We start from the raw sequence: 26,030 nt of genomic DNA on the forward strand, positions 1-26,030 counted from the left end.
TCAGAATGGACCATCCTGGATATATTCTATGATGGTCTGTCTGAATTATCTAAAATGTCATTGGACCATTCTGCAGGTGGATCAATTCACCTAAAGAAAACGCCTGCAGAAGCTCAAGAACTCATTGACATGGTTGTTAATAACCAGTTCATGTACACTTCTGAGAGGAATCTTGTAAGTAATGGGACGCCTCAAAGGAAGGGAGTTCTTAAAATTGATACTCTGAACGCCATATTGGCTCAGAATAAAATATTGACTCAGCAAGTCAATATGATCTCTCAGAGTCTGAATGGATTGAAGGAATCAACCAACAGTACTAAAGAGGCATCTTCTGAAGAAGAAGCTTATGATCCTGAGAACCCTGCAATAGCAGAAGTGAATTACATGGTGGAACCCTATGGAAACACCTATAATCCCTCATGGATAAATCATCCAAATTTCTCATGGAAGGATCAAAAAAAGCCTCAACAAGGCTTTAACAATGGTGGAAGAAACAGGTTTAGCAATAGCAAGCCTTTTCCATCATCCACTCAGCAAAAGACAGAGAGTCCTGAGTAGGATCCATCTAGCTTAGCAAATATAGTCTCTGATCTATCTAAGGCCACTTTAAGTTTCATGAATGAAACAAGGTCTTCCATTAGAAATCTGGAGGCACAAGTGGGCCAGCTGAGTAAAAGGGTCACTGAAACTCCTCTTAGTACTCTCCCAAGCAATACAGAAGAGAATCCAAAAGGAGAGTGCAAGGCCATTGATTTAACCATCATGGCCGAACCTACAAGGGAGGGAGAGGACGTGAATCCCAGTGAGGAAGACCTCCTGGGATGTCCAGTGATCAACAAGGAGTTTCCCTCAGAGGAACCAAAGGAATCTGAAGCTCATCTAGAGACTATAGAGATTCCATTGAACCTCCTTATGCCATTCATGAGCTTTGATGAGTATTCTTCTTCTGAAGAGAATGAAGATGTCACTGAAGAGCAAGTTGCCATGTACCTTGGTACAATCATGAAGCTGAATGCCAAATTATTTGGTAATGAGACTTGGAAAGATGAACCTCCCTTGCTCATCAATGAACTAAGTGATCTGGATCAACTGAGATTGCCTCAGAAGAAACAAGATCCTGGAAAGTTCTTAATACCTTGTACCATAGTCACCATGACCTTTGAGAAGGCTCTATGTGACCTTGGATCAGGGATAAACCTCATGCCACTCTCTGTAATGGAGAAACTGGGAATCTTTGAGGTGCAAGCTGCCAGAATCTCATTAGAGATGGCAGACAAGTCCAGAAAATAGGCTTATGGACAAGTAGAGGACGTGCTAGTAAAGGTTGAAGACCTTTACATCCCTGCTGATTTCATAATCCTGAATACTGGGAAGGATGAGGATGAATCCATCATCCTTGGAAGACCTTTCCTAGCCACAGCAAGGGCTGTGATTGATGTGGACAGAGGAGAATTGATCCTTCAACTGAATGAGGATAACCTTGTGTTTAAAACTCAAGGATCTCCTTCTGTAACCATGGAGAGGAAGCATGAAAAGCTTCTCTCACTACAGAGTCAACCAAAGCCCCCACAGTCAAACTCTAAGTTTGGTGTTGAACCCCCACATTCAAACTCTAAGTTTGGTGTTAGGAGGTTCCAACAATGCTCTGAACATCTGTGAGGCTTCATGAGAGCTCACTGTCAAGCTATTGACATTAAAGAAGCGCTTGTTGGGAGGCAACCCAATGTTATCTAATTATATTTATTTATTTTCTATTGTTATTTCATGTTTTATTAGGTTGATGATCGTGTGGAGTCACAAAAACTACTGAAAAATCAAAAACAAAATGAAAAACAGTAGAAAAAAATAGCACACCCTGGAGGAGAGCAGTCTGGCGTTTAAATGCCAGAAACAAGCATCTGTCTGGCGTTTAACGCCAGAAACAGGCACCAAGCTGGCGTTTAACGCCAGAAACCAGCATCTACCTGGCATTAAACGCCAGAACAGAGCATGGAAGTGGCGTTTAACGCTAGAAACAAGCAGCAGTCTGGCGTTAAACGCCAGGATTGCATGTATAGGGCGTTTTACACGTCTAAAAGGTGCAAGGATGAAAAACCCTTGACACCTCAGGATCTGTGGACCCCACAGGATTCTCTCAGGATCTGTGGACCCCACAGGACCCCCACCTACCCTTCTTCTCTCCTCTTCACACCTTTTTATGACTCTCTTCCCCAAATACCCTTCACCAATCAACTCAATCACTCCTCCCCATCACCTCTTCACCACTCACATACATCCTCTCTTCCCCAAAAACCCCACCTACCTTCAAATTCAAACTAATTTCCCTCCCAAACCCAACCCTAATGGCCAAAACTTCACCCTCCCCCCACTCCTATATAAACCCCTCATTCCTTCTTCATTTTCACACAACACAACCCTAAATTCACCCTTGGCCGAAAACACCTCACCCTCCATCTCCTCAATTTTCTTCTTCTTCTACTATTTTTCTTTCTTCTTTTACTCGGGGACGAGCAAATATTTTAAGTTTGGTGTGGTAAAAAGCATAGCTTTTTGTTTTTTCATAACCATTAATGGCACCTAAGGCCAGAGAAACTTCTAGAAAGAGGAAAGGGAAGGCAATTGCTTCTACCTCTGAGTCATGGGAGATGGAGAGATTCATCTCAAAGGTCCATCAAGACCACTTCTATGAAGTTATGGCCAAGAAGAAAGTGATCCCTGAGGTTCCTTTCAAGCTCAAAAAGAATGAGTATTCGGAGATCCGACTTGAGATCCAAAGAAGAGGTTGGGAAGTTCTCACCAATCCCATTCAACAAGTCGGGATCCTAATGGTTCAAGAGTTCTATGCAAACGCATGGATCACTAGGAACCATGATCAAAGTGTGAACCCAAATCCAAAGCATTGGCTTACTATGGTTCGGGGGAAATACTTAGATTTCAGTCCGGAAAATTTAAGGCTGGCGTTCAACTTGCCAATGATGGAAGAGAACGCACGCCTCTACACAAGAAGGGTCAACTTTGGTCAAAGGTTGGACCAAGTCCTCATAGACATATGTGAGGAAGGAGTTCAATGGAAAATTGACTCAAGAGGCAAGCCGGTTCAACTAAGAAGGCATGACCTCAAACCAGTGGCTAGGGGATGGTTAGAGTTCATTCAACGCTCAATCATTCCTACTAGCAACCAGTCTGAAGTTACTATAGACCGAGCCATCATGATCCATAGTATCATGATTGGAGAGGAGGTGGAAGTTCATGAGATTATACCTCAAGAACTCTACAAGGTGGCTGACAAGTCCTCAACTTTGGCAAGGTTAGCCTTTCCTCACCTCATCTGTCACCTCTGCAATTCGGCTGGAATTGACATAGAGGGAGACATCCTCATTGAAGAGGATAAGCCCATCACTAAGAAAAAGATGGAGCAAACAAGAGATCATGGACCTCAACATGAGCATGAGGAGATTCCTCACCATGAAATCCCTGAGATGCCTCAAGGGATGCACTTTCCTCCACAGAATTATTGGGAGCAAATCAACACCTCGCTAGGAGAATTAAGTTCCAACATGGGACAACTAAGGGTGGAGCACCAAGAGCATTCTATCATCCTCCATGAAATTAGAGATGATCAAAGAGGTATGAGAGAGGAGCAAGAAAGACAAGGAAGAGACATAGAGGAGCTCAAGAGCACCATTGGTTCTTCAAGAAGAGGAAGACGCCACCCTCACTAAGGTGGACTCATTCCTTTATCTCCTTGTTTATTTATTTTCCTGTTTTTCGATTTTTGAACTTTATGTTTATTTATATTTGTGTCTTATTACATGATCATTAGTGTCTAAGTGTCTATGCCTTAAAGTTATGAATATGAATCCATCACCTCTCTTGAATAAAAAATGTTTTAATTACAGAAGAACAAGAAGTACATGGTTTCGAATTCATCCTTGAAACTAGTTTAATTATTTTGATGTGGTGGCAACACTTTTTGTTTTCTGAATGAATGCTTGAACAGTGCATATGTCTTTTGAAGTTGTTGTTTATGAATGTTAAATATGTTGGCTCTTGAAAGAATGATGAAAAAGGAGACATGTTATTTGATAATCTGAAAAATCATAAAAATGATTCTTGAAGCAAGAAAAAGCAGTGAATACAAAAGCTTGCAGAAAAAAAAAAGAGAAAAGAAAAATGGCAAAAAAAAAGAGAAAAAGAAAAAGAAAAAGCAAGCAGAAAAAAGCCAAAAGCTCTTTAAACCAAAAGGCAAGAGAAAAAAGCCAATAGCCCTTAAAACCAAAAGGCAAGGGTAAATAAAAAGGATCCAAGGCTTTGAGCATCAGTGGATAGGAGGGCCTAAAGGAATAAAATCCTGGCCTAAGTGGCTAAACCAAGCTGTTCCTAACCATGTGCTTGTGGCGTGAAGGTGTCAAGTGAAAACTTGAGACTGAGCGGTTAAAGTCAAGGTCCAAAGCAAAAATAGAGTGTGCTTAAGAACCCTGGACACCTCTAATTGGAGACTTTAGCAAAGCTGAGTCACAATCTGAAAAGGTTCACCCAGTTATGTGTCTGTGGCATTTATGTATCCGGTGGTAATACTGGAAAACAAAGTGCTTAGGGCCACGGCCAAGACTCATAAAGTAGCTGTGTTCAAGAATCAACATACTGAACTAGGAGAATCAATAACACTATCTGAATTCTAAGTTCCTATAGATGCCAATCATTCTGAACCTCAATGGATAAAGTGATATGCCAAAACTATTTAAGAGGCAAAAAGCTACAAGTCTCGCTCATCTGATTGGAGCTAAGTTTCATTGATATTTTGGAATTTATAGTATATTCTCTTCTTTTTATCCTATTTGATTTTCAGTTGCTTGGGGACAAGCAACAATTTAAGTTTGGTGTTGTGATGAGCGGATAATTTATACGCTTTTTAGCATTGTTTTTACATAGTTTTTAGTATAATTTAGTTAGTTTTTGGTATATTTTTATTAGTTTTTACTTAAAATTCACATTTCTGGACTTTACTATGAGTTTGTGTGTTTTTCTGTGATTTCAGATATTTTATGGCTGAAATTGAAGGACCTGAGCAAAAATCAGATTCAGAGGTTGAAGAAGGACTACAGATGCTGTTGGATTCTGACCTCCCTGCACTCAAAGTGGATTTTCTGGAGCTTCCGCCCTCTAAATGGCGCGCTCTCAATTGTGTTGGAAAGTAGACATCCAGGGCTTTCCAGCAATATATAATAGTCCATACTTTGCCCGAGTTTAGACGATGCAAACTAGCGTTCAACGCCAGTTCCATGCTGCATTCTGGAGTTAAACGCCAGAAATAGGTTGCAAAGTGGAGTTAAACGCCAGAAACAGGTTACAAACTGGCGTTCAACTCCAAGAGAAGCCTCTACACGTGTAAATCTCAATGCTCAGCCCAAGCACACACTAAGTGGGCCCCAGAAGTGGATTTCTGCATCATTTACTCATTTCTGTAAACCCTAATAACTAGTTTAGTATAAATAGGACTTTTTACTATTGTATTTACATTTTCGGATTAGATCTTTGATTAGTTTTTATGCTATCTTAGACTTTCATGGGGGCTGGCCATTCAGCCATGCCTGGACCATTATCACTTATGTATTTTCAACGGTAGAGTTTCTACACACCATAGATTAAGGTGTGGAGCTCTGCTGTTCCTCATGAATTAATACAAAGTACTACTATTTTTCTATTCAATTCAAGCTTATTCCTATTCTAAGATATCCATTCTCACCCAAGAACATGATGAATGTGATGATTATGTGACGTTCATCATCATTCTCACTTATGAACGCGTGCCTGACAAACACTTCCGTTCTACATGCAAACAAGCTAGAATGAATATCTCTTAGATATCTGATGCCAGGGCATTTTGGCCAATTTCACTGACCTTTTCTTTACTATTTTAGGGTAGTTTCATGCAATTTCTTAGGAAATAAGCAAGTTTTGGGTAGAATTTCACTTACATCTTGATTTAAGCAAACATTGTGCACTTTACATGATTTCATGAGAATTATGCATGAATTAAATGACAAATTGGATGATGCATGTCTCATGACTTGGATTAGAACTTTGATGCACTCTACTGCTTGATTTCAGGACAAAGGAAGCAAGGAAGAACCACGTTAACAGCCACGTTAGTCTAACTAACGTGACCACTAACGTGGAAAGGGAGCTAGCTTGCAACGTTAATGAGAAAAGTAATCGCCAATAACGTCCTCAAAGCCATCATAGCCCACGTTAAGAGTCACGTTAACTAAGTTAACGTGAACTCTAACGTGGAAGAGGAAAATGAAGCCAACGTTAGTGACACTCACCTTTGTCACTAACGTTGGACCAAGCTCATATTGGCCACGTTGAGAGCCACGTTAACTCAGTTAACGTGGACTCTAACGTGGGGAAGCAAAAGAATGGCCAACGTTTGTGACACTCACCTTTGTCACTAACGTTGGACTAAGTCACTTTGAGCCACGTTAGTTGCCACGTTAACTCAGTTAACGTGGACTCTAACATGGAGGGAGCAAAGAATCGCCAACGTTAGTGACACCCACCTTTGTCACTAACATTGGAATGAGCCACTATGAGCAACGTTAACTCCCACGTTAACTTAGTTAACGTGGAAGCTAACGTGGAGGAAAGAATGATGAGCCAACGTTAGTGACACTCACCTTTGTCACTAACGTTGGAGATGGCTATCACTACCACGTTAGAAGCCATGTTAACCTTGTTAACGTGAACTCTAACATGGGAAGTAGGGGTGTTTGGAACGTTAGTGACAAAGGTAAGTGTCACTAACGTTTTCGAAGATTTGGCAAGCCTACGTTAAAGGTCACGTTAGCCACACTAACGTGAACTCTAACGTAGGGGGAAGGGAGGACTCTCAACGTTATTGGAAAAGGTAAGTCCCAATAACGTGTGCAAAGGACCAAGAGGCAATGTTAGTGGTCACGTTGGTGCCACTAATGTTGAAGTTAACGTAGATCATCCTTGGGTTAGGAACGTTAGTGAAAAAGGTGATTGTCACTAACGTTCTCGAACCCACACTTTCACTTAACGTTAACGCCACTAACGTCCTAAGCTAAAGTCCCTGCCTGCTTCACACTTTCTCTCTGCAAGTAAAGCTAAGCCCACTGAAGAGCATAACTGCTTCAAACTCAAGATCCAAAGGCCCATATCCAAGACTTGAAGAACCAACTAGAAGATCAGAAAGAGTAGTATATATAGGGGTAGTTTTGAATTAGAAAGGAGCTTTTGGTCATTATTAGAATTAGCCTCTGTAATATTTTACTCTCTCTGCACTTCTAGTTTTACTTTTCATAATGTACTCTGCATCTTTGCTTTCATTTCCCAGAGCTATGAACAACTAAACCCTTTCATTGGGTTAGGGAGCTCTGTTGTAATTTGATGGATCAATAATAGTTTTCATTATCCTTCTTCTCTCTTTTCTCTTGATTTTACTAGAAAGCTTTCAATCTTCATCCAATTGAGTAGTTATCTTGGAAAAGAAGCTATTCATACTTGGATCTCTTCTGAACCTTGGAAGAGGAATGAAGAGATCATGCTAGAATTGCTTTCTCATGTTGGACCAAATTGGGGTTTGGGCGGATATGGTGATATATAATTCTCCCAATACTTTGATTTGGAAATACATGTGGTATAATCAGTGACCACACTTCATCTTTTCTCATGAGCAATTAGACCAAGGAATTGGCTATTGATCTGATTTGAGAGATTGAATTACTAAGGAATTGGAATTCAATCACTTAAGATTGCCAAGGAGATCAATGAATGCATTGATTGAGGAAGAGATGAAAATGAACTTGATCCGGAGAATGCAACATCTCCTAAGCCCAATGAACTACCCATTTCTGATCTTACCCATTCTCTTTACTTTCTGCTATTTACTTTCATGCTAAACTCCCCATTCCCATTTAAGATTCTGCAATTTACCTTGCATCATTTATTTTCTGTAATTTACTTTCCCGCCATTAAATTTCTTGCAATTCTCAACCCAATTTCTGCTTAGCTCAACTAGAACATTCTTCCAATTAAAGTTGCTTGACCAATCAATCCTTGTGGGATTCGACCTCACTCTATTGTGAGTTTTTACTTGACGACAATTCGATATACTTGCCGAGGGAGATTTGTTGAGAGACAAGTTTCCGTGCATCAATATCTAATATAGGGGACCGAGTTTGAGATATTAGAATCTTCGTGGTATAAGTTAGAACCCATGGATTGCCATTCTTGAGATCCGGAAAGTCTAAACCTTGTCTGTGGTATTCTGAGTAGGATCTGGGAAGGGATGGCTGTGACGAGCTTCAAACTCGCAAGTGCTGGGCGTAGTGACAGACGCAAAAGGATAGTAAATCCTATTCCAGTATGATCGAGAACCGACAGATGATTAGCCATGCAGTGACAGCGCATTGGAGCATTTTCACAGAGAGGATGGGATGTAGCCATTGACAACGGTGATGCCCTACATAAAGCTTGCCATGGAAAGGAGTAGGAATGGTTGGATGAATACAGCAGGAAAGCAGAGGTTCAGAGGAACGAAAGCATCTCTATACGCTTATCTGAAATTCTCACTAATAAATTATATAAGTATCTCGATCCTAGTTTATGTTTTATTTATCATTTAATTATTAAAACTCTATATCCATTTAAATCCGCCTGACTGAGATTTACAAGGTGACCATAGCTTGCTTCAAGCCGACAATCTCCGTGGGATCGACCCTTACTCACGTAAGGTGTATTACTTGGACAACCCAGTGCACTTGCTGGTCAGTTGTGCGAAGTTGTGACAAAGAATTAAGATCATGAACATGCGTCTAAAGTTCTCAGCGCCGTTACCAAGGAATGGAACCGTCATGATTTCTGCGCACCACAAGACCTTCTGTCCTGGCTCAAAGACTCTAGATGACAGCCTTTTGTCATGCCATCTTTTTGCTTTCTCTTTATAAATTTTAGCATTTTTGAAAGCATTGAGTCTAAACTCCTCTAGCTCATTCAACTAGAGTAGTCTTTTCTATCCAGCTACCTTAACATCAAGGTTTAGGAACCTGGTTGCCCAGTAGGCCTTGTGTTCCAATTCCACTGACAGATGACAGGCTTTTCCATACACAAGCTGGTATGGAGAGGTCCCTATAGGAGTCTTGAATGCGATTCTGTATGCCCACAGAGCATCATCCAGACTTTTTGCCCAATCCTTTCTACGGGTACTTACTGTTCGTTCCAGGATCCATTTTGGTTCTCTATTTGAGACTTCAACCTGCCCATTTGTCTGTGGATGATATGGAGTTGCCACTTTACGGTAATTCCATATCGGACCAGAGTAGAGTCAAGCTTTTTATTGCAGAAATGAGTGCCTCTATCATTGATCAGTATCCTAGGGACACCGAACCTACTGAAGATATACTTTTGGAGGAATTTCATCACTGTCTTAGTATCATTAGTGGGTGTTGCAATTGCCTCTACCCATTTAGATACATAGTCTACTGCCACCAGAATATAAGTGTTTGAATATGATGGTGGGAATGGCCCCATGAAGTCAATGCCCCATACATCAAACAACTCAATCTCTAAGATCCCTTGCTGAGGCATGGCATAATCGTGAGGCAGATTACCAGCTCTCTGGCAACTGTCACAGTTACATAGAAACTCTCGGGAGTCTCTATAGAGAGTAGGCCAGTAGAAACCACATTGGAGAACTTTTGTGGCTATTCGCTCACCTCCGAAATGTCCTCCATATTGTGATCCATGGCAATGCCATAGGATCTTCTGTGCCTCTTCTCTAGGTACACATCTACGGATTACTCCGTCTGCACACCTCTTAAAGAGATATGGTTCATCCCACAAGTAGTATTTTGCATCAGAAACCAATTTTTTTGTTTGTTGCTTACTGTACTCTTTGGGTATGAATCTCACAGCTTTATAGTTTGCAATGTCTACAAACCTTGGTACTTCCTGAATGGCAAAGAGTTGCTCATCTGGAAAGGTTTTAGAGATCTCAGTAGGAAGGAGGGACGCTCCTACTACTGGTTCTATCCAGGACAGGTGATTTGCTACTTGGTTCTCTATCCCTTTTCTGTGTCTTATCTCTATATCAAACTCTTGCAGAAGCAACACCCATCTTATGAGTCTGGGTTTTATATCCTGCTTTGTGAGGAGATATTTTAGAGCAGCATGGTCAGTGTACACAATCACTTTTGATCCCACTAAATAAGATCTGAACTTGTCAATGGCATAAACCACTGCAAGCAACTCCTTTTCTGTGGTTGGGTAATTCTTCTGTGCATCATTCAAAACACGGCTAGCATAATAAATGACGTGCAGAAGCTTGTTATGCCACTGTCCCAATACTGCACCAATGGCATGGTCACTGGCATCACACATTAGTTCGAATGGTAATGTCCAGTCTGGCGCATAAATGACTGGTGCTGTGACCAGCTTAGCCTTTAGAGTTTCAAACGCCTGCAGGCACTCTGTGTCAAATACAAATGGTGTGTCAGCAGCTAGCAGATTGCTCAAAGGTTTTATAATTTTTGAAAAATCCTTTATAAACCTCCTATAGAATCCTGCATGCCCCAGAAATCTTCTGATTGCCTTAACATTGGTAGGTGGTGGTAATTTTTCAATTACCTCTACCTTAGCTTGATCCACCTCTATTCCTTTGTTTGAAATTTTGTGCCCAAGGACAATTCCTTCAGTCACCATAAAGTGACATTTTTCGCAGTTTAAAACCAGGTTAGTCTCTTGGCACCTTTTCAGAATAAGTGCTAGATGGTTAAGACATGAGCTGAATGAGTCTCCAAATATTGAGAAGTCATCCATGAAGACTTTTAGAAATTTCTCTACCATATCAGAGAAGATGGAGAGCATGCACCTCTGAAAGGTTGCAAGTGCATTGCACAGACCAAATGGCATCCTTTTGTAGGCAAATACTCCAGAAGGACATGTGAATGCTGTTTTTTCTTGGTCTTGAGGATCTACTACAATTTGGTTGTAACCTGAATAGCCATCCAAAAAGCAGTAGAATTCATGACCTGCTAGTCTCTCTAGCATATGGTCTACGAATGGTAAAGGAAAATGATCCTTTCTGGTGGCTGTATTGAGTCTTCTATAGTCAATACACATACGCCACCCTGTAACTGTTCTTGTAGGAACCAGTTCATTCTTTTCATTATGAACCACTATCATGCCTCCCTTCTTGGGGATAACTTGGACAGGGCTCACCCAGGGGCTATCAGAAATAGGATAAATAATCTCAGCCTCTAGTAACTTAGTGACCTCTTTTTGCACCACCTCCTTCATGACTGGATTCAGCCGCCTCTGTGGTTGAACCACTGGCTTAGCATCATCCTCCAATTAGATCTTGTGCATGCATCTGGCTGGGCTAATGCCCTTAAAATCACTGATGGACCATCTAAGAGCTGTCTTGTGTGTCCTTAGCACCTGAATTAGTGTTTTCTCTTCCCGTGGCCCTAAAGTAGAGCTTATGATTACCGGAAAAGTGTCATCTTCACCTAAAAATGCATATTTCAAGGATGGTGGTAGTGGATTGAGCTCGAGTTTAGGAGGCTTCTCCTTTTCTTGAGGAGTTTTCAGATGTTCTTCTATTTTCTCTGATTTCTCTAGATCAGGCTGATCATCTTTAAAAATGTCCTCTAGCTCTGTGAACGAACGAATTTTTTGCTAGTAAAGAATTTAACAAATAAATTCTCGTTGTAAGAATAGTTTCTAAACCAACAGAGAATCCTTTTGTACAAAAGTTTTGGTTGTCACTTGATGAGCGGATATTTTATACGCTTTTTGGGGTTAACTTCATGTAGTTTTTAGTATGTTTTAGTTATTTTTTAGTATATTTTTATTAGTTTCAAGGCAAAATTCATATTTCTAGAGTTTACTATGAGTTTGTGTATTTTTATGTAATTTCAGGTATTTTCTGGCTGAGAGCTGAGCAAAAATCTGATTTAGGCTGAAAAAGGACTGCTGATGCTGTTGGATTCTAACCTCCCTGCACACGGAATGGATTTTCTGGAGCTACAAAAGTCCAATTGGCACGCTCTCAATTGTGTTGGAAAGTAGACATCCAGGGCTTTCCAGCAATATATAATAGTTCATACTTTTCTCAAGGATAGACGACGTAAACTAGCGTTCAACGCCAGTTCCATGTTGCATTCTGGCGTTAAACGCCAGGAACAGGTTACAAATTGGAGTTAAACGCCAGAAACAGGTTACAACCTGGCGTTTAACTCCAAAAACAGCCTAGGCACGTGTAAAGCTTAAGTCTCAGCCCCAGCACACACCATGTGGGCCCCGGAAGTGGATTTCTGCACCATCTATCTTACTTTACTCATTTTCTGTAAACCTAGGTTACTAGTTTAGTATTGAAACAAGTTTTAGAGATTTATTTTGTATCTCATGACATTTTAGATCTGAACTTTGTACTCTTTGACGACATGAGTCTCTAAACTCCATTGTTGGGGGTGAGGAGCTCTGCTGTGTCTTAATAAATTAATGCAATTATTTATATTTTCTATTCAAACACGCTTGTTTCTATCTAAGATGTTCATTCGCACTTCAATATGATGGATGTGATGATTCGTGACACTCATCACCATTCTCAACCTATGAACTCGTGCCTAACAACCACCTCTGTTCTACCTTCGATTGAATGAATATCTCTTGGATTTCTTAATCAGAATCTTCGTGGTATAAGCTAGAATCCATTGGCAGCATTCTTGAGAATCTGGAAAGTCTAAACCTTGTCTGTGGTATTCCGAGTAGGATTCAGGGATTGAATGACTGTGACGAGCTTCAAACTCACAATGGTTGGGCATAGTGACAGAAGCAAAAGGACCAATGAATCCTATTCCAGCATGAGTGAGAACCGATAGATGATTAGCCGTGCGGTGACAGCGCACATGGACCATTTTCACTGAGAGGACGGATGGTAGCCATTGACAACGATGATCCACCAACATCACTACAACAAACAAGGCTTTTCGCAACGGTCAAAAACCGTTGCCGTATATTGAAAAACCGTTCCCTAAACTTTAGGCAACGCTTTGGCAACGGTTTTTGACCTGTGGTATATGCGGCCGTTGCTAATGCTCAAAGGCAACGGTTTTTGACCTAAGGCAACGGTAACCAAAAAACCGTTGCCAAAGTTACTGGTATAGGCAACGGTTTTGAACACAAATTTTAAACAACGGTTTCAAACCGTTACTCGAGAAGCAACGGTTTTAAACTGTTGTAGTTTTGTTATCCACAACAGCAACGGTTTTAAAGCATTACCGTTGGTTTTGTTTTTTGGTAACGGTTTTTGTATTGTTGCCAATTTATAGTTGTCTAAGACAACGGTTTAAAACCGTTACCATTGGTTTTTTTGGCAACGGTTTTAAAACCATTGCCATTTTATAATCATCTAAGACAACGGTTTAAAAGCGTTACCATTAGTTTTTTTGGCAACGGTTTTAAAATCATTGCCATTTTATAGTCATCTAAGACAATGGTTTTAAAGCGTTACCGTTGATGTTGTTTTTTAGCAACGGTTTTAACACCGTTGTCCTTTGTAACTTTTGACAACGGTTTTTTGTAATATATAATTCTTTATTTACAATAGTAGTTTTCTCGTGAATGAAATTAATTTCATTTTTTTAATTATTTAGAGTCAATAAATAATCTAAACTATTTGAATAAAGTCACTAAAGAAAAATAATTGAATATTTTTCATCAAATTTGACTTACAAAGATTGTTGTAAGATCCACAATCACATTCAAAATACCACAATACTATCATGACAACCTCGAACTATATCATCTAATGTTGCAAAAAATATAACAAAGAAGAGTTGAAATAGCTAAGTAGCAAATAGATTTATCATCATGTCCGATCCATAAGTTCATGACTTTTACTCTGTAACACTTGCTCTTAAAAATTTGACCTTTATCAGGTTCGATTTTTCCTTCAACATAGTTTTCTTGTAAAAAAAGAAAAAAAATCAAATATAAAACTACACATCTTTAATACTAATAATATCTACTAAAAATGTTTGAGAGAGAGAGGAGAAACATATATATCATAACATTCTTCTATTTAGATACACAAAACAATTGAATCAACATCAACATAATCAACCATTATTTAAGATATGATAACAACATAGAAACTTTAACAATAAATAATACCTCCTCATGCGCATCATTGTTCGGATTGCCTAAAGTGCTTCCTAGTTGAGCAGCTAACATCTCAAGGTCCACTCCTGAATAAGCCCATCATCATCATTGCTCAATCAAAACAAGGCATGAAATCAGCCATTAACAAGGATAAAGCAGCACTAAACAGCAAAATCAACCCATATGAACTCACTAAAACCAAATCAGCACTTATAAAACAGCTCAGAATAAGGCCATCATAATCATTGTTCAATAAAAACAAGGCATGAAATCAGCCATTAACAAGGATAAAGCATCACTAAACAGCAAAATCAACCCATATGAACTCACTAAAACCAAATCAGCACTTATAAAATAGCTCAGAATAAGGCCATCATCATCATTGCTCAATAAAAATAGGGCATGAAATCAGCCATTAACAAGGATAAAGCAGCACTAAACAGCAAAATCAACCCATATGAACTCACTAAAACCAAATAAGCACTAATAAAACAGCGCAGAATAAGGCCACCATCATCATTGCTCAATCAAAACAAGGCATGAAATCAGCCATTAACAAGGATAAAGCAGCACTAAACAGTAAAATCAACCCATATGAACTCACTAAAACCAAATCAGCACTAATAAAATAGCTCACAATAAGGCCATCATCATCATCATTGCTCAATCAAAACAAGGCATGAAATCAGCCATTAACAAGGATAAAGCAGCACTAAACAGCAAAATCAACCCATATGAACTCACTAAAACCAAATCAGCATTAATAAAACAGCTCAGAATAAGGCCATCATCATCATTGCTCAATCAAAACAAGGCATAAAATCAGCCATTAACAAGGATAAAGCAGCACTAAACAGCAAAATCAACCCATATGAACTCACTAAAACCAAATCATCACTAATAAAACAGCTCAAAATAAGGCCATCATCATTGCTCAATCAAAACAAGGCATGAAATCAGTCATTAACAAGGATAAAGCAGCACTAAACAGTAAAATCAACCCATATGAACTCACTAAAACCAAATCAGCACTAATAAAATAGCTCACAATAAGGCCATCATCATCATCATTGCTCAATCAAAACAAGGCATGAAATCAGCCATTAACAAGGATAAAGCAGCACTAAACAGCAAAATCAACCCATATGAACTCACTAAAACCAAATCAGCACTAATAAAACAGCTCAGAATAAGGCTATCATCATCATTGCTCAATCAAAACAAGGCATGAAATCAGCCATTAACAAGGATAAAGCAGCACTAAACAGCAAAATCAACCCATATAAACTCACTAAAACCAAATCATCACTAATAAAACAGCTCAAAATAAGGCCATCATCATTGCTCAATCAAAACAAGGCATGAAATCAGTCATTAACAAGGATAAAGCAGCACTAAACAGCAAAATCAACCCATATAAACTCATTAAAACCAAATCAGCACTAATAAAACAGCTCAGAATAAGGCCATCATCATCATTGCTTAATCATAACAAGGCATGAAATCAGCCGTTAACAAGGATAAAGCAGCTCATAAAACCATTCATAAAAGGCATCAGCAGCAACCAAAAAGTTCAACCTAAATCCACTACAATTCAGATAAAACTTCCTAACCACCTATAATCCACTAAGCATGCATAACTAAACTGACTAATTTAACAAAAATTGAACAAACTAATTAAACTAAAAAAAAGTAAACAGGAAAAAAAAATTGAGAATGAACAATGACGAGTTTTGCTAATTAGAACTCAAATTAAGGAACAATGCACAAACATTTTTTGAATTTGAACAATGCACAAACGGCCAAATACAAATTTCCTTTTCTATCTTATTAGCTAAATAAAGCCTCAAAACAATTTTTGAACAATGCACAAACATCACCACTTTCCTTTCTTCTTCTTAAATCTAACAAAAATACCCAACAGCCAAAGCCCTAACTAAACAACAGAAACTCAGAGAAGAACACTTACCACAGATGACAACCCACAAACAGCCGATGCAGTGAAGCAACAGCAGCAAAGAGACAACCCACAGATGACAACCCTTTTTTTTATTTTAAAGAGACAAACTACAACAGCAACAAAGAATAAAAATATAAGCAATTCATAACCATAACTGTAATACTAACGTTACTATCACTTTCATGCTTGAAATAAATTGATTTCTCAAAATAAGCAACAAACCATTCAAAGTGAACGAAGTATATAAATAAATTACTCAGAGATGCAATGAATGATATATAAATGCATTTTTTGAAACTTTAAATAAACTGTTCTAACTAAGTGTAAACTGACAAAGACCAAATAATGGATAACTTTTCTTTAAATGAGAACAGCATTTTGAGATAACAAATTGCCAAATCAAAATTAGAATAGCACTGTACCAAAAAGTATTTCAATTGAAACTCTTCTTAAATGCCTTCTATAATTGAGGTCCAAAAAATTATTTTGTTAATATAATTTAGCCCACTTTTAAACTAAAGGACTTTTAATAAAGTATATTTAAGTTTGTCAATTGAAGGTCTTTTATATAAAATTTAGTTCTGATGAAGTTTCAGAATAGAACCCATGACCAAAATAAAAAAGAAAGGAGTTTTGTAACTTTTTTTACAAGAGTGGCAATTGGTTTACATGGTAGTGCACTTATGGATAGCAAGTAGCAACTAGCAAGCAATTATCAGGGTAGTTCAAAGAATAAAATGATAAATTTTATTCTCATTAAACTAATTCAAATGAAAAAAAATTATCTATTCCATCAAATATTTAAAATAACAAATATTTCTCCTGATTAATTGAGGCATGTAGGAAGAAGAGCATAATTTATGCTGATCTCTAAGTCAAATAGTTGGAATAAGCATGAAATTCCTCTGTTATCCCAGATGAAACCAACCAATATGAAAAGCAGTCCACAACTCACTGAAATAATAACATTATAAAATAAGGCTAAAATAAACAAAGTAGATAAATAAAATAAAAAATAAACAATTGAGAAACAGCGATATAGAAATTACTCTATAATCCTCAATAAAGAGTTATTGGGCATCCACCATAGAACACCTCAAAGAAAGCAGAGAAATAGAACCATAATGCCACCGAACACACTACTCATAGATAATAAAAGTTTTGCTACCTTAAATAACAGACTGACCTAAGCCCTAGCTTCATTTCACAAGTTTGCAGTCCAAATTCAAACCAGAACAGAAACTCAGTCAACATTCAATACTCATCTTGCTCATGTTCACAAACATCACCACTTTCCACAGCCAACAAAAACACCCAATAGCCAATCAAACCCTAACTAAGCAACATAAATCAGAGATGAAGACCACTTACCACAGATGACAAACCACAACCGGCAATGTAGCGAAGCAGCAGCAGCAGCAAAACACAATCTACAATCAGCCAAGATAATAAAGCAGAAATAGCGACGTAGAAACAGAACAGGAGAGAAGCAAGGACGCCGTGGAGAAGCAGTGAAGCCTTGGAGAGGGGAGAAGCAACGACGCCGCGGAGAGACTCAGCGACGCCGGGAAGAAGGAGGCAGCGACGATATCGGGAAGAATGCAGCGACGATGGTGAGTGGCGATTTGGGGCTTCCTGGTGACTTGCGATGATGGTGCGATTTACGGCTTCATGGAGAGCTGCGGTGCGATGACTTCTCTGATTCTGAGGCGTGGGTTAGGGTTCGGTACGGTGGAGGGAGGAAGCTCTTTGGTTTCGAAGAGAAGGAGGCTTTCTTAGTCTTATTTGCTGTTATGTATTCATTCCTTTATTAATTAGGAAAAAATTAATAATTAATAATAGATATATAATATTTATTTTAAAATTATTTTAATTTTATTTCTTTATATTAATATTTATTATATATTTATAATAAAAATATATAATATTTATTATAAATTTATTTTAGCTATATGTGTTAAAAATATAATATTTCTTATATATTTATAATAATATATAATATTTATAATAAATTTATTTCAATTTTATTTTTTTTAAATAATATTTGTTATTTATTTATAACAATAATTTTTGAGTATTTTATAAATTTAATATTTATAAAAAAATAGTTTCAATTTATATAATTATCTGAAATTATTTTTATTAGTATTGTTTAATTTGTCTAATTATTTAAATAATTTAGAAAATGGTTGTTTCATAAATAATTGTTGTAATGGTTGTAAAACCGTTCTTTAAAATAGTCAAAGAGAACGGTTTTATTTTGTTACTAACACTGTAAAAACCGTTGTCTAAGACCATCTAATGGAACGGTTTTAAAGTGTAGCATTTCGGCAACGGTTTTAATGCGTTTTCTTTGTGCAATTCTTTAAACAATGATAAAAAACCGTTGCTTAAAGCCAGATTATGGTAACGGTTATAAAACCGTTCTTTAAAATAGTCAAACAGAACGGTTTTAATTTGTTGCTATAAATTGATGAAAAATTGAATTCAACAGTAACACTTTAAAAAACCGTTGTCTAAACCTATCATAGAGAACAGTTTTAAGGCGTTGCAAAATTTGGCGTTGCTAAAGGCCATATTTGTTGTAGTGGCATACAGCTTACCATAGGAGGAACCTTGCGTGCATGAAGAAGAAGACAGGGGGAAACCAGAGATTCAGAAGACAAAGCATCTCCAAAACTCCAACATATTCTCCATTACTGCAGAACAAGTATTTATTTCATGCTCTTTTATTTCTCGCAATTCAAACTGATAATTATAATTGACATCCTGACTAAGAGTTACAAGCTAACCATAGATTGCTTCAAGCCAACAATCTCCGTGGGATTCGACCCTTACTCGCGTAAGGTATTACTTGGACGACCCAGTGCACTTGCTGGTTAGTGGTACGAGTTGTGAAAAGTGTGATTCACAATTTGTGCACCAAGTTTTTGGCGTCGTTGCCGGGGATTGTTCGAGTTTGGACAACTGACGGTTTATTTTGTTGCTTAGATTAGGAAAAATTTTTCTTCTTGGTTTAGAGTCTTCTATTATTGTTTTTGGTTGAAATTTTTTTTAGATCCTTATTTTCTTTTTTTTAATTTTTTTTTTGAAAATTTTATAAACTAATAATTGAGTTTTTCTGTTTGAGTTTAGTTTCATATTTTAAGTTTGGTGTCAATTGCATGTTTTTATTTTCTTTTAAATTTTCGAATTTGTGTTCATTGTTCTTTCTTAATGTTCAAGTTGTTCTTGTTTATTTTCCTTGTTTGATCTTTAGCTTTTCTTGTTTTGTGATTTTTCGTGTTTTTCTTGTGCATTTTCGAATTATTAGTATCCAAAAAAAAAAATAAATAAGATATTTTATACATTAAATACCTTTATTAAAACACTTTAAAGAAAATATATAACTCAATTGGCTAGAGCGTTGTGTCTATGTTCTTGTGAATAGTTGCTCCTTTGAGTCTTTCTTTCTAAAATCTTTTCAAAAATAATTTTTCTTTGATTAAATCTTGTGTCAAGTTTTAAGTTTGGTGTTTTCTTGTCAGTCTCTATTTAATTTTCGAAAATTTATTTTTGGTTTTCAAAAAATTTTAAGTTTGGTGTTCTTTTTTTATGTTCTTGAGTCCTTTGATTCTGTGAATTTTTGTTCTTCGTGTTCTTGTAATTCTTCAAGGTGTTCTTGAGTCTTCCTTGTGTCTTGATCTTAAAATTTTTAAGTTTGGTGTTTCTTGGTGTTTTTTCTCCAAAATTTTCGAAAACAAGGAGCATTAGATCTAAAAATTTTAAGTCCTGTGCCATTTTATTGTTTTTCTCTTTTCTCATTAAATTCAAAAATATCTTTTTTCTCTATTTTAAAGTGAATTTTCGAAAATTACTTTTAAAATTCAGATTTTTATTTCAAAATTTAAAATCTTTTTCAACAATCATACCCATAGTTTTTCAAATCTTCTTAATTAAGTAATTATTCTAGTCTTAAATTTTTTGTTCTTAATTTTCGAAATCTATATTTACTTTCAAACTATTTTATTCTCTTTTCTTTTATTATTTATTTATTTGTTCCCTTTTTACAAAATAAAAATAAAAATATATTCTATTTGCTATTTATATCAATTCCCTTTTCTCCATCATGGACCTAAGTGGAAATGAACAGTCCAGAAGGACTCTGGGGTCATATGCTAACCCCACTACTGCTTCATATGGGAGTAGTATCTGTATACCCTCCATTGGAGTCAGTAGCTTTGAGTTGAATCCTCAGCTCATTATCATGGTGCAGCAAAGTTGCCAGTATTCCAGTCTTTCACAGGAAGAACCTACAGAGTTTCTGGCACAGTTTTTACAAATTGCTGACACAGTACATGATAAGGAAGTAGATCAGGATGTCTACAGATTATTACTGTTTTCATTTGCTGTAAAAGACCAAGCTAAGAGGTGGTTAAATAACCAACCTAAGGCTAGCATAAGGACATGGAAACAGCTGTCAGAAAAATTCCTGAATCAATACTTCCCTCCAAAATGGATGACATAGCTAAGGCTGGATATCTAAGGCTTTAAACAAGGAGATAATGAATCTCTTTATGATGCCTGGGAGAGATACAGAGAGATGCTAAGAAAATGCCCCTCTGAAATGTTTTTAGAATGGGTGCAGTTAGACATCTTCTATTATGGGCTTACAGAGAAAGCTCAGCTTTCTCTAGACCACTCAGCTGGTGGATCTATACACATGAGAAAGACAATTGAAGAAGCTCAAGAGCTCATTGATACAGTTGCCAGAAATCAGCATCTGTATCTAAATAGTGAATCTTCCATGGAAGAAGAGGCTAAAACAGTAACTGCTGAACTCAATCCTGCAGAACAAATTACTGAATTCAATCAGCAATTAGATTTTCTAACAAAACAGCTAGCCGAATTTAAGGAGATACTACAAGACACAAGAATGGCTAATATGAATATGGAAGTACAGTTGAAGCAAACAGAACAACAGTTATCAAAACAAATAACAGAAGAGTGCCAAGCAGTTCAATTAAGAAGTGGAAAAACGTCAAATACCTCACTTCAAGGCAGCAGGAAGCTAAAAAATGAACAAACTGCTATCCAAAATCCCTCTGAGGACAGTAAGAGCCCAGAGAGGAATAACTCTGGCGTTCAAACGCCAGAAACAGGCAAGGAGTTGGCGTCAAACGCCCAATGGAAGCTCAGTTCTGGCGTTCAAATGCCAGGAACAAGTAAGGAGTTGGCGTCCAATGCCAATCTAGCTTCTAACCCTGGCATTCAAATGCCAGTGAGGGATCAGACACACACAAGTGCTGATAACAACCCCTCTAAAAAGGCTTCTCCAACCACCTCTGTAGGAAATAAACCTACAGCAACTAAGGTTGAGAAATACAAAGCCAAGATGCCTTATCCTCAAAAACTCCAACAAGAGGAGCAGGATAAGCAATTTGCCCGCTTTGCAGACTATCTCAGGACTCTTGAAATAAAGATTCCGTTTGCAGAGGCACTTGAGCAAATACCCTCTTATGCCAAGTTCATGAAAGAGATCTTGAGTCATAAGAAGGATTGGAGAGAAACTGAAAAATTTCTCCTCACTGAAGAATGCAGTGCAGTCATTCTGAAAAGCTTCCCAGAAAAGCTTAAAGATCCCGAGAGCTTTATGATACCATGCATATTAGAGGGTGATTGCACCAAGACAGCTTTATGTGATCTTGGGGCAAGCATCAACCTAATACCTGCATCTACTATCAGAAAGCTTGGTTTAACTGAAGAAGTCAAACCAACCAAGATATGTCTCCAACTTGCTGATGGCTCCATTAAATACCCATCAGGCGTAATTGAAGACATGATTGTCAGGGTTGGGCCATTCGCCTTTCCCACTGACTTTGTAGTGCTGGAAATGGAGGAGCACAAGAGTGCTACTCTCATTCTAGGAAGACATTTCCTAGCAACTGGACGAACTCTCATTGATATCCAAAATGGGGAAGTAACCCTGAGAGTCAATGAGGATGAGTTTAAGTTGAATGCGGTCAAGGCTATACAGCATCCAGACACACCAAAAGACTGCATGAAAGTTGATCTCATTGACTCTTTGGTAGAGGAGATCAACATGGCTGAGAGTCTCGAATCAGAGCTGGAAGACATCTTTAAAGATGTTTAGCCTGAGCTGGAGAATTCAGAGGAATTGAAAGAGCCTCTGACACTTCCTCAAGAAGAGGAAAAACCTCCTAAACCCGAGCTCAAACCATTACCACCATCCCTAAAATATGCATTTCTGGGAGAAGGTGACACTTTTTCGGTGATCATAAGCTCTGCTTTAAATCCACAGGAAGAGGAAGCACTAATTCAAGTGCTAAGGACACACAAGACAGCTCTTGGGTGGTCTATAAGTGACCTTAAGGGCATAAGCCCAGCTAGATGCATGCACAAGATCCTATTGGAGGATGATGCTAAGCCAGTGGTTCAACCACAGAGGCGGCTAAATCCAGCCATGAAGGAAGTGGTGCAGAAAATGGTCACCAACTTACTGGAGGCTGGGGTTATTTATCCTATTACTGATAGCCCCTGAGTGAGCCCTGTCCAAGTTGTGCCCAAAAAGGGAGGCATGACAGTGGTTCATAATGAAAAAAATGAACTGGTTCCTACAAGAACAGTTACAGGGTGGCGCATGTGTATTGACTACAGAAGGCTCAATACAGCCACCAGAAAGGATCACTTTCCTTTACCATTCATAGACCAGATGCTAGAAAGACTAGCAGGTCATGATTATTATTGCTTTTTGGATGGCTATTTAGGTTACAACCAAATTGCAGTAGATCCCCAGGATCAAGAGAAAATAGCATTCACATGTCCATCTGGGGTATTTGCTTACGGAAGGATGCCATTTGGGTTGTGTAATGCACCTGCAACCTTTCAGAGATGCATGCTCTCTATTTTCTCTGATATGGTGGAAAAATTTCTAGAAGTCTTCATGGATGACTTCTCAGTATATGGAGACTCATTTAGCTCCTGTCTTGATCACCTGACGCTAGTTCTGAAAAGATGCCAAGAGACTAACCTGGTTTTAAACTGGGAAAAATATCACTTTATGGTGACTGAAGGGATTGTCCTTGGGCACAAGATTTCGAACAAGGGAATAGAGGTGGATCAAGCTAAGGTAGAGGTAATTGAAAAATTACCACCATTTGCCAATGTTAAGGAAATCAGAAGCTTTCTGGGGCATGCAGGATTCTATAGGAGGTTTATAAAGGATTTTTCAAAAATTACAAAACCTCTGAGCAACCTGCTAGCTGCTGACATGCCATTTGTGTTTGACACAGAGTGTCTGCAGGCATTTGAGACTCTGAAAGCTAAGCTGGTCACAGCACCAGTTATTTTTGCACCAGACTGGACATTACCATTTGAACTAATGTGTGATGCCAGTGACCATGCCATTGGTGCAGTACTGGGGCAGAGGCATGACAAGCTTCTGCATGTCATTTATTATGCTATCCGTGTTTTAAATGATGCCCAGAAAAATTACACAACCCCAGAAAAAGAATTACTTGCAGTGGTTTATGCCATTGACAAGTTTAGATCATACTTAGTAGGATCAAAAGTGATTGTGTACACTGACCATGCTGCTCTTAAATATCTACTTACAAAGCAGGATTCAAAACCTAGGCTCATAAGATAGGTGTTGCTTCTGCAAGAGTTTGATATAGAAATAAGAGACAGAAAAGGGACAGAAAACCAAGTGGCTGATCATCTGTCCCAGATAGAACCAGTAGAAGGGGCGTCCTTTCCCTCTATTGAGATCTCTGAAACCTTCCCAGATGAGCATTTGTTCGCCATTCAGGAAATACCATGGTTTGCATACATTGCAAACTATAAAGCTGCAAGTTTCATACCCAAAGAGTACAGCAGGCAACAAAGGAAAAAATTAATTAATGATGCAAAGTACTACTTGTGGGATGAACCCTATCTCTTAAAGAGATGTGCAGACAGAATAATCCGTAGGTGTGTACCTAGAAAAGAAGCACAGAAGATCTTATGGCATTGCCATGGGTCACAATATGGAGGCCATTTCGGAGGTGAGCGAACAGCCACCAAGGTCCTCCAATGTGGCTTCTACTGGCCTACACTCTATAGGGATTCCCGAGAGTTTGTACGTAACTGTGACAGTTGCTAGAGAGCTGGTAATCTGCCTCATGGTTACGCCATGCCTCAACAAGGAATCTTGGAGATTGAGTTGTTTGATGTATGGGGAATTGACTTCATGGGACCTTTCCCACCATCATACTCAAACACTTATATTCTGGTGGCAGTCGACTATGTATCAAAATGGGTAGAGGCCGTTGCCACACCCACTAATGATACTAAAACAGTGCTGAAGTTCTTCCAGAAACATATCTGCAGCTGGTTTGGTGTCCCTAGAGTACTAATCAGTGATGGGGACACTCACTTCTGCAACAAACAGCTTTACTCTGCCATGGTCAGGTATGGGATTAGCCACAAGGTGGCAACTCCATATCATTCACAGACAAATGGGCAAGCTGAAGTTTCTAATAGAGAACTAAAAAGAATCCTGGAATGGACTGTAAGTACCCGTAGAAAGGATTGGGCAAGACTCCTATAGGCTTACAGAACAGCATTCAAGACTCCTATAGGGACCTCTCTATACCAGCTTGTGTATGGTAAGGCCTGTCATCTGCCCATGGAACTGGAACATAAGGCCTACTGGGCAACCAGATTCCTAAACTTTGATGCCAAATTAGCTGGAGAAAAAAGATTGCTCCAGCTGAATGAGCTAGAGGAATTAAGACTCACTGCTTTCGAAAATGCCAAGCTTTATAAAGAGAAATAAAAAAGGTGGCATGACAGAAAGCTGTCATCTAGAGTCTTTGAACCAGGACAAAAGGTTTTGTTGTTCAACTCTAGGCTCAGGCTATTCCCTGGGAAACTGAAATTCCGGTGGAGGGGACCATATGTGATTACAAGTGTATCACCATATGGCTATGTGGAGCTTCAAGACATTGATTCTAATAAGAAGTTCATTGTTAATGGACAGAGAATCAAGCATTATCTTAAAGGCAATGTTGAGCAAGAGTGCTCAAGGCTGAGGCTAGATTAAAAGCTCAGCAAGGTCCAGCTAAAGACAATAAAGAAGCGCTTGCTGGGAGGCAACCCAACCATTAGCAAAACTTTTTCTGTTATTTTATTCTATTCTTCATTTTATTTATTTTTTAAATTATATAAGTTCAATATTAATAATCTTCAAGGTAAAGAATCAATTGCATAAGTTCACAGGGTTACAGAAGGATTCAGAGCACAAAACAGCAAAAAGAAGCTCACTGGTGCGAAAAAAAGCCAGTAAGAGCTGTTTTGGGCGTTAAACGCCCAAAAGGAGCATCTACTGGGCATTTAACCCCAGTAGAGATAGCCATCTGGGCATTAAACGCCAGAAAGAAGCAGCTTCTAGGCGTTTAACGCCAGATTTACAGCATCCTGGGCTTCAGAAAAACGCCCAGTGACAAAGGAGTTTCTGGCATTTAACGCCAGCTAGAAGCAACAGCTGGGCGTTAAACGCCCAGACCAAGCACCAATTGGACGTTAAACGCCCAAAACATGCAGCAGTTGGGCGTTTAACGCCAGGATTGTGGGGAGTAGGCAATTTCGTTTTCACTTCAAATTTTTTTTCAATTTTCATATTTCAATTCATGATTTCTTACAAATCCTAAATTTTCAAATCTCTTTTCAAAAGATATCAAATGTATCTTAATTCATAAACCCTTTTTTAATCCTCTGCAAATTATATTCAAATCCTTTTCAAAACAAATATATCTCCTTTCCTATCTTTTTCAACTTATAAATATCTTTTTCAAATCTTCACAATATCTTTTTCAAAACAAAGCTATCTTTTTCA

At 38.2% G+C, this 26,030-nt stretch overlaps 1 pseudogene; it reads left to right on the top strand.

The window, feature by feature from the left end:
- Positions 1-21,785: 21,785 nt before the first annotated feature.
- LOC148548982 (uncharacterized) overlaps positions 21,786-26,030 on the top strand; it is a 29,166-nt pseudogene continuing 24,921 nt past the window's right edge.

This window comes from Arachis ipaensis, chromosome B8 (genome assembly GCF_059453495.1).
Source record: "Arachis ipaensis isolate K30076 ecotype BB chromosome B8, ASM5945349v1, whole genome shotgun sequence".
NCBI classification, from domain to species: domain Eukaryota; kingdom Viridiplantae; phylum Streptophyta; class Magnoliopsida; order Fabales; family Fabaceae; genus Arachis; species Arachis ipaensis.